We start from the raw sequence: 10,090 nt of genomic DNA on the forward strand, positions 1-10,090 counted from the left end.
TGACACAGAGGTGAGGCGTTTTATTCTGTCCAAGGCCACAGTGCACGTACCGCTGTTATATTTAACCCCTCTGAAACGCTACATAGACCTGTCTATTTCAAACAGTGGCTCCGGGCCCATGTGTGGCCCAGACACAACTACAGAGTGGCCCAGAGGATCACAACTGCCAATGATCTAAAACTTATACAACAGAAGAGACCGTGAATGCACTGCTGTGTTCAAGCTGACGTGGTGAATTGCAGTGAATGAATCAAAAAACATTTGGATTTGGGTTGACATTTTTGTATGTTTTGATCCAATTCTGTAGTTCCTTCCTGTGGACCAGACAACAGCAGAGTCTGGCCCAACACTACGGTGACCAACATGCCCCTTAAAGCTCGGCAGTTGATGTATCATTGTGATAAATAGACTCCGTCCCCTCCAAAATATGCAGTGTTTTCTATTTCAGGAACGACTGTTCACAAGTTAAAATCTGGGCCAGGAAACGTGTAAAAATAAAAAAACAAACCATCTTAGTGCAATGATAAAAGCTTTCTTTGAAATACAGCCTCCTTTTATTACACACTTTTATTACAACAGCATGTCCTGTCCAATCCAATCCAATAAAAGCAGACCATAATAAAAGGACTTCAAGTGAACAACTAAGAGTAACCCCGGTCTTTGCTCTTCTCCATCATCTCCGCGGCTCCCAAAGACAAACGCAGTGCAACAGAATCAACAGCAGCTGCGACTGCTCTGTGAGAGGAGTTATTATTTATTCTGTTCATAAACTACTTTTGGCCAACATGCACGCTTTGTTCCACTTACTCCAGCTCCTCCTTTCATCTCCAATTAACGGAGGCAAAGCCTGACGATGAGGAGCCCTTCACACCTAACACATAATAGACGCTGTTCTAAAGTGGGTGCTGCCTCTGGGCTTTTTACAAGCTGGGAGACAGAATGTCAGTAAACACGGGTCAAAGGCCTGAACATTGTTCCCGCTCCATTGTGCGACCGTGTGTGGTACAGTCAGTAATAGGCCGCTGTGTCGGAGCTCCGTACACAGTCCAGAGGTTCTCCCAGGTGTGGTGTCACTTTCCCACACCTCCAGCTTTATTAACTGCATGTTTGTGGTTTCTGGACGTGGTGCAACAGAAAGGAGAGCAACATGACAGCTTCAGACCCCGCTGTGCAACCCTTTCCTGCAACACCACAGCATCCTTCATCCTTTCACTTGACGTTTGTTTCTCCACTTGTGCGTCTTTTAAAGCACCAATGCCCCGCGGTCTGAGGTGTTTCTCCTGCAGCTGCAGTGTGAACATACAGTGGAACCGCGCTGACAGCCACTGATGTGAAGGCTGGGAATAAAAACTGATTTTCTTCAACATAATTGGTGTTCAATAGTTCGCACGTACACGACCGCTACAGTGGAACCTGGAGAATCGAGGAAAAAACAGCAGTAACACGAGGACGGGAACAAACTGAAGGAAGAAAACGGGCAAATTCAAACTCCAACCATTTTTAAAATTGGTCGGTGATGCAATAATAACCCCAATTTCCTACTGAAGTGCTCTTATATTGTTCCTAATTTCCTAATTTCCTACTGAAGTGCTCTTATATTGCAGAATATAGGGCTTTATTTTGACATTTTTTCAAGTACAGTGACGTGGATTAATTCATGGTGCAACATTCACAACAAACTGCAAATAAATTCCTAAAAAGATGTCACTCCTGTGCTGCTATATCCTTCAAGTTACTGCAGTTCTTTTTTGTTTCCATTAATCGAACCATGGATTTAACAATTGTATAATTAAATCAACTCAGTCTAAATGACTCTGTTTTTCTACAGCCCTTCAGTTCAACCTTCACTTTAAACAGATACTTCCACTATCTCCTGAATCACCAGACCTCAGCGTCTGTCAGCTTCAACAGTGCAAATGTTTATTTCCATTGTCGGGGATTGTTGGCCCAAGATGGAAAAAAAAGCTCCTCGCTCTTTAATGTTCAGTGTTTATTGAGCCAGTCCTAACCAATCTCTGCACAACATATCTAAATAATCCTGCTCTGTTTGGATGATCAAAGCCTTGAAGCTCTGCTGGAGGCAGCGCTATCACTGCCTCACTGTTTAACGGCTATTGTTACAAAAAACCTGTTCACACAGATGAGGGCCGACATGATGAGACTAAACTCCTTAAATCAACAACTTGGATGAGATCATTTACTGTTTGACTACCACAGGAATGCTCTGCAGTCTGACGTTGACCAGTAATCCCATCACTGGGAGAGTGGTCACTGAGAAGATGGTCGCTTCTCGACTTGAAACTTGTTCTGATCTCCCAAAGGAGGAAAAAAAAGAAGAAGTTTTTCAATTGCCAAACCACAACTGTTTGTTTAGACACAGATCTGAAAGAGCAATAAATATCAAATGGTTTTGTTTCGTGCTAAAAATGTCATAAAATCTGCTCCAGCAGCAGTTTCAGCCGTTCTAGGCGAAAGATCTGAGACGAAACACACACTATAGACTAAAACCACTGTGAAGACTAAATGCCAGACTTTTTTTGGCTTAAAACTCTAAAATATTAATCCTAACAATGGGCTGACATTTGATGAAAGGTTTCAGAGGTTTTTTTTTTAGCTAACCCCTGAAGGTCAAATTGATAAAGAAAAGGAAGATGAATAAAAGGCTAAAAATACTACTAACATCTATGTCGACGAAAACATAGAAACTTTTTTCATGCACAGCGTGGATCACGGAGAATAACACAACTTTGGAGCAAGTTTTGACAGTTCTTTTCAGAGGATGGATTTCAGTGTGTGATAAACACTGATGCCTGGAAAATGTCTCCCCTTCAGCAGTGACATCTATGGCATGACTGTAAAAATAGCTCTTTAATCACGCTGCTTCTTTTAGGGGAGCTCCTGAAAGCCTCGTATTTGTGTTCTTGTCACAAACCAACAGCATTTGCTCTCTGCTCCGCTCCGTCTTTCTAATATTTCTTCAGACGAGCCGTCAGTCAAGAATCGACTAATTCACTGTATCTTGAACATTTCTAATCGGGAATAAAACGTGGCTGTTATTGAAATTCAGTCCCAATAATAAAACAATATGGAGGTTTTGTCAACACAACTGCTACTTCCTTTCATCCTCTATGACCCAGGCTGTGATGAACAGTGATCTGCATTTGCAAACACACACTGGGGAGAGCAGAGAGCTGTAATTGGAGAGGCTGTCAGACTGAGTCAAGAGAAGAGAGAGCAGACGTTGTCTTTAAACAACAATTTAGCATCTCTCTTCCTCAGAGATGCAGCTGAACACCTGTCAGAGAAAAACTGTTTATTTGACGCCGCTGCTCTCCGCAGCATGGTAAAAGCTACTCACATCAACTTGCATATCAATTTTGTATATGCTGCAGCCTGCAGTTCAACATGGAAATGACCTAATGGAGCTGGAGACAGAGAGTCTTCTGTTGCTTTGTATGTAATTCAACATTCAACGGGGGAGGGGTTCAGGCCAATCAGGAACCTGAGTGGAAATAATGATCAAAATGACACAAACTTTCACTGCGGCTTCACTCCAGCCGTTCAGTTCACTGAGTTTACCTGAAGGTGCCCCCCCCCCACCCGACAGAAACACACACGCATACAGAGGACAATGACAATTGACAACCATTGTCAACCGTTGACCCTCAACCAATTAGCAAACAGAGCCACGGGTGAGCTTCATCAGCATCCAGAGCAGCTGAAATGAAAAGTGAGTGGCCCTCCGCCAGATTAAATCATGTACACAGTGTTTTTTCCTGCATATCTGATAGCAACATTTGAGTCGGTGTGGGCTTCTCTGTCCACTGAAACGCCTCATTGAACTCACATTCAATAAACCTGATCACAGACACGCTGGCGCTCCTCCAGCCAACCTCCTCTCCGAGCCTCTGGGAAAACGCACTTCTTGTCAGAGTTTCAAGGTCACGTGTGCTCTGACAATTTAACTGTGAATCCCAAATGTTGTTCTATCAGATATAGATTTGTACACAAGATGATGTTGTTGTTGTTTTCACGTCAAAGTGAGAGTTAACTTTGTTGCCTGTAACCCAGATAGTTGAAAGTCTCTGAAGGAAAATGCAGTGAGACGTCTGAAAACATGGCCAATTTAAATGGCCCTGGAGGATATCTGGGAATAAATCTGCTTTTAGAACTGTACTATAAAATACTATCAGTGAATGCACACTGTTGAGTCAAGCACTGTTATAGATCAATGGACCTTTCAATATGATATCTGTCCTTTCCAATAACAACCAAGTCCAGGTGGAGAACTTTGTATTTTATAAATGTTTCCTTTCCCCCCAATAGTGTTGGTGAAAAAGTGAATTTTGTTTTGTTTATATTCAGGAAAAAACTAATGTCTTTCCTCAGTCATGGAAATCATCTGTTACCTAAAAGGAAACTGTGGTTTTACTTGTTAAATTGGTCAATGCAAGAAAACAAAAAAGAACATGTGAATATTTCTGATATGTTGCCCTCATTTCAATGCTTACTTAGGTTAAAAAAATGTAAACCCACTCTTAATTAACTGAATCTAATTTGATGTCAGGTCGTTAAGATAGCCACATATTTCTCTATCATCTCGACAACTGCCCCTCCACCCTAGACGCACTTGCTTCACTTGAAAGGAGATGGAATCAGCACATCCCGAAAGAGCTGAGGATTAACAAGACACTGCATTCAAGAGCTTAAGGAGAGCCAGTGACTGCGGGCTTTTGGTAATAAGCAGCCAATTAAAGAAGTTGTCAGGTTTGAACTGAAGATGGAAACTCTGAATATTTCTCTCCAACTCTGGTGAACAATGGAAAATATAACAGAGACTATATCTAAATGTAGGTGAAAGAAAGGCAACGCTTCAATATTTAGCTCAAGACATAATAAACGTACATTTTATCTATAATTTTACCTCATTAATATTAACAACATGGTTTCCATGATGGCCTAGAAAAAGTTAAAAGCTAGCAAAAAAGCCAATTGGACATCTGATAAAACTGCCATGCCAGGAAAAATATATCAAAACGCAAACAGACCCTTGCTTAAATATTGATTAAATTCCCTTTACTGTTATCGTGTTACTATTATCTTCTAAAGGAAGCACTATTCATACGACATTGTACTAAAATAAGCAAAGACCAGGAAGACAAAGTGGAAAAGACAAAAAGAAACTCAATAGAGGAGAAAGATATTTGTTGATCAGGGTACGAACAAGAAGAAAAGGTCACAAGGTCTCACCAAAAGATAAACATGGAGATAAATCTACTCAACAAATGTTCAACAAAACTGAAATAGAATCTAAAATACTGAATATGCTCCTAACACATGGTGTTCTTGTGCAGTTTATTGCATCAATACATTAACAACACTGTCCAAGCAGACTTTACACTGTAACTTTGAAATATAATTAGCAAGCATTAGCTCAAGCACTGTGGGGTTTTTTGTTTTTTTTAAACTATCGCTAACACTTTAGAAATTTACTAACAGACTGAATCAACAACCTTAGCATTATTGGTTGCTTACAAGTGCTGAGTGTGTAAGCTAGCAGACTCTAAGACTTTGATCATTTACAAGTGCTAGCAGACTCTAAGACTTTGATCATTAAACCTAACTGATTACCACAGTAGAAATTGTAAACAACATTGTAACATGCTAGCCAAAGTAGCGAGCCGTGCCTGGAGAACAAACCGCGGCTTTGTTCAACCGTCAGAACAGAATGAACCCTGAAACTATAACTACTTTTCTGCGACCTCTAAAAATGCCTGACATGTAAAAGGCTGGACGGTCAAAGAGAAGTATCATGACACCAACATATTTTCCCATCCTGCATCTCAAACAGCAATTTACCAAATTACAGCCCGACTCTGAGTGGATGTGGTTTACAGAGACAGAGGGAGAGACAATTGTGGCATTTCTCTCATAGCCTCAGGCCTTTTTATTGACTTTTTGTCTGACTTTTATTTTCTATCCTAAATATGCACTAATAAAACTGACCAATGTATTACAAAAAAGCTCTCCTGGAAATCTCTGTGCGTCCATTTTGTTGTAAAAAAATGAATAAAGTGAAATGAAAGTTGAGCTTAATGACAGAAAAATCAAACTCAGAGCTGAAGCCAAAGCCAAATGCTGCACTCAATTACCTGTGAATCTTAACAACTAAAGAGAAGAAAGGAGCCACAGAACGGATCCTCAGGATTAGGAACTTATCTTTAACACTGCACGGCTTCCTGACTCTGCTCTACCCAAACACAGACGAAGGCTGCAGACGAAGGCTGCAGCGTGGTGGAAATGCTGAAGTCAGATTTTCAGCTCTTACTAAGAAAGAAGACCAATATCCCTGTCTTCTCCACGATGCCTTCACTGCTTCTCTGAGTGATCAGGTGTGTTTTTCTGGCCTGGCTGCGGGTTATCGTACTGAACTTCTGACTGCCCAACAGAACACAAACTGCATGACTGACCCACTGCAGCTGAAAGGTGACGGAGGTCTCACCATTACCGTCCTCCCTGCCTTTGGAGCAGCTCCTGCAAAAACAGCTTCTGGGTTTTGGTTTCTCCTTTCATGAAGTAAATACACAGATATTACATTTTTCTTCTACGAAGCCTGGAAATGATCAATTTTCTTTGAATCTTTCTATGTTGCTATGTGTGCCATTTGCAGTGTTCTACCCTGTTGAGGAAATAAAGCTGCAGCTGATATAAGCAACACCTTATAGTTAGTAAAAAAAAAAAAAAATCCAGCATTCTCAAATTCAGCCTTGATTGTATTTGAAGTATAAAATTAATTTCTCTCCATTGAAACATCAAACTCAATACATATACAGTATATATATAAATACAACTCTTTTTTGGTCCATGTACTGAGTTTTGATCAGAGAACAGACCAAAGTCATTTCCCAATCTCCTACTGGGAGTCTGATGGAGCCGATTGTTATTCTTTGATCCTCGTGTTCAATGCAGCTCTAACCACTGCTGTAAATGCCACAGTCAGACATTTACAGCAGCAGTTTTGTTCCACACACAAAAGTCCAGCACACACTATGATTAACCTTAGATTATAAGCACTCGGATTAAGGACCACACTGGGATTTGCAGCCAGCCAAAAAGCTTTGTCGCCTTCGAGGACATGCCTTGAGAAACAAAGTGCTCCATTGTAATATGGAGAGTTAACCATTATGGCCACAAAGAAATGGGACCTGCTGCTGGCAGGTCAGGCTTTCCAGACATTTTCCCAGTAGGTGTCAGTGTCATTCAAGAGCTGTTATCCCATTATAACTGGCTGCAAAAAAAGAAGAAAGAAATCAAAATCTTTCTGCCTGGTAGCAGCAAAGCATTGCTTTAGAAATTGTCAAATGTCTTTTTGTGAAAATACAGCCATTTGATTCAATTTTTTTTTTTTACTGATTTCCACTGCTGCTTTAAATATATTTCATAACATCGAAGCTAGTGAATGTAATTGAATTAATTCATTAGTCATTATGATACCAGATTTATATTCTTGCAAAATAAAAAAAACTGTTTAAAACACATTTTTACTCATTAGAGACTTTTTTTTCTTTTTTTACTGTTTCTTCAAGCTCTTTGTTTTTGAGATTTATTGTTTTTATGCTCGAGCCATATCTTCAACTGTGGAAGCCATGTTATAAACAACACTATGATCTATGGTCCAAAAAATAAATGTTAAATATGGCATGCAAGCCCTAGTGGTGGCAGCAGGATTCAGGACAAGTGACGGATGTAGCACAAATAATTAATGAATGAATTAAAAATAAAGATATGGATTTGGCTTGTTTAAAAATGCAAAACGACTTCATTCATTTTGGTTTATCATTCATCATGTTTACATGATTTTAAGGATAAATTCATTCATGGCAAAAAAATAAATAATTAAAAAATTAGAAATTTTAGGACCTGGATTTTTACTTTTGTGGACCCAGGTGGGCTGCACTCCACCGGTTGATTTAGAACATGGAGTTTTCTTGGTGAAAAATGAATTGACAAGTTTAAACATAATTTTAACTATGTCAAAAAAGTTCATTCTAAACCACATGATTCTGCTTCTCTGCCACTAAATGTTCGTTACAGTGTTTCCACCGTATCCTCTTGTTCCACCATTTGTTCCAGCCAATCAGAAAAACACTCACGAAGAAGTGCAAACATTTTAAATCAGATTCCATCGGGCTCCGACCCTCCGTCGTCAATGTCACTCTGCAGAGTACTACCAAGTTCCAAAGAGGCAGAAAATGTTTATTGCGCTAATTTTTTGTCAGCACTTCTGCCTGTCACAGCTTCCCAGATGTTGGTGACACACACACACACACACACATCCATCTGAATGTGCAAGCAATTTCAATGTAAGGCTGAATGAGCAGTGAAGGAGCTGTCAGAACCTGCTACCATGACTGTTCCAGCTGTGTCCATGAGAGGCATCACCAGCGCACATCGTACTGTACCTACGTTAACTTTTTAAATGTGAGCAAAATGTGGTGAACGCTAACATCAATGCACAAACCTGCAGTGCAATTATACATGTAAACTCAACATTGGGCTAATGTTAGCAGTGGTATCTGTGCTAGCAGCAACCAATGCTGTGTGGTAAGAAAACTTTCTGTTGCACAAAAACCTTTCACACTGGTCAATCGTCTCGTTCTTGACCACCATCACTGTGAACCAAACTGTTAAATTGGGCACTGACCTCACTCAATTCAGCCTGTTTATTTTTTTTCATGGCTGGGAAACAAGTTAATGGTGCACTACTGCCACCTACTGGGCTGGAGCATATGCATCAGCATCAATGTTGTTCCAACTGTTTTCTTTTTTGTGTCATTAATTTAATGAATTTAATGTAAATGTCACAGCACTAATATACGTTTATATTCACTTTCCCTTATTATCTTGTCATCATCAGCAGCAGCCCGGAAAAAACCCATCACAGCAAAGCCAGCAGTAATTAACACAAATATAAGGGAGATGAGAAGGAGGGAGGGATGGAGGGACAGATGGAGGGAGGGAGATGGAGATACAAAGACTTGACTTTTTAAATAAAAACAATTAGAAATTATTATTAGAAAAACCAGTGCGTTTAGAACAGCTTCACTTCATTCTCCTCCCGGACACAAACAGACAATGCAGCAGGAAAACAACGTCATTCACACTTTGAAGTTCCAATAAAAACCCTTAAATATCATCAGTCAGCCGAGTTAAACGCTGCGTCCGTTCAGCACACAGTAACAAACGGCTGACAAATATAATTTATGATGACAACAGATTTAACAGCAGAGGAAATTAAACAGCACTTCACACTTGACTTCCTCCACACACGAGCATCAATTACAGTGATTGACCAACATGGAAAAACAATACAAATACAATGGTTTATATTAAATGATAATTAAATGGTCGCAGCCGTTTATTGTTGCTCATTAGAAATAAAAGGAGAACCTGCAGTCCGGCAGGTTCACACCCACTGTTCCACCACACAGGGAAGAGAAAGGAATAATTCAACTCATAAAAACACCTTAGTTTTAAATTCAGGGAACGGAGGGTGACGTATAGACGAGGTAATTAAGTTTCAGGCTTTCGTCTTTTCTTTTTTTTTTCTTTCTCTCTCTCTCTCTCTCTTTTTTTTTTTTTTTTACTGAAATAGCGCAGCTCCGCATCCGCGTCAACCACTGACCACATCACACAAGAACAACTTCTGAGCGTCACACAAACACAGACAGTTCAGTTATAAACACACGGAGTCATGACATGTTCTGGACAACGACGTTAGTATGAACCACTGACCGTAACTGTGAGGAGAGCAGCGCCGGCGGAGACACTAACTCACCGCCCGTGAGATGCTGTGGGTGCGCGTCGCTGACCAACGGTGAATCCAGAGGAGACCGCGAGACTGACTGACTGTCTGCTCCCTCTCTCCCCTGTCCCTCTCTCCACCCCGTCCTCTCTCTCCTCCACTCCCCCTTCCTCGGTCCCTCAACCCACTCCTCCTCGTCCTCCTCCCCGGTCGCCTCCCACCACCTGCGCACCCGCACCAAATCAACAAATTGAGGAGTTGAATCGGCTCCTGATTGGTCAAAAG

The 10,090-nt window shown here is 40.7% G+C and overlaps 1 protein-coding gene across 1 annotated transcript in view; it reads right to left on the reverse strand.

The window, feature by feature from the left end:
* Positions 1-9,994, reverse strand: part of cdh6 (cadherin 6) — a 68,457-nt gene extending 58,463 nt beyond the window's left edge. Inside the window, exon 1 of the mRNA XM_017042344.2 lies at positions 9,796-9,994. The gene's annotated coding sequence lies outside the window, so the exon portion shown is untranslated. The remainder of the gene's footprint in view (positions 1-9,795) is intronic.
* Positions 9,995-10,090: the final 96 nt, after the last annotated feature.

This window comes from Cynoglossus semilaevis, chromosome 20, assembly GCF_000523025.1.
Source record: "Cynoglossus semilaevis isolate Cse_v1.0 chromosome 20, Cse_v1.0, whole genome shotgun sequence".
NCBI classification, from domain to species: Eukaryota; Metazoa; Chordata; class Actinopteri; order Pleuronectiformes; family Cynoglossidae; genus Cynoglossus; species Cynoglossus semilaevis.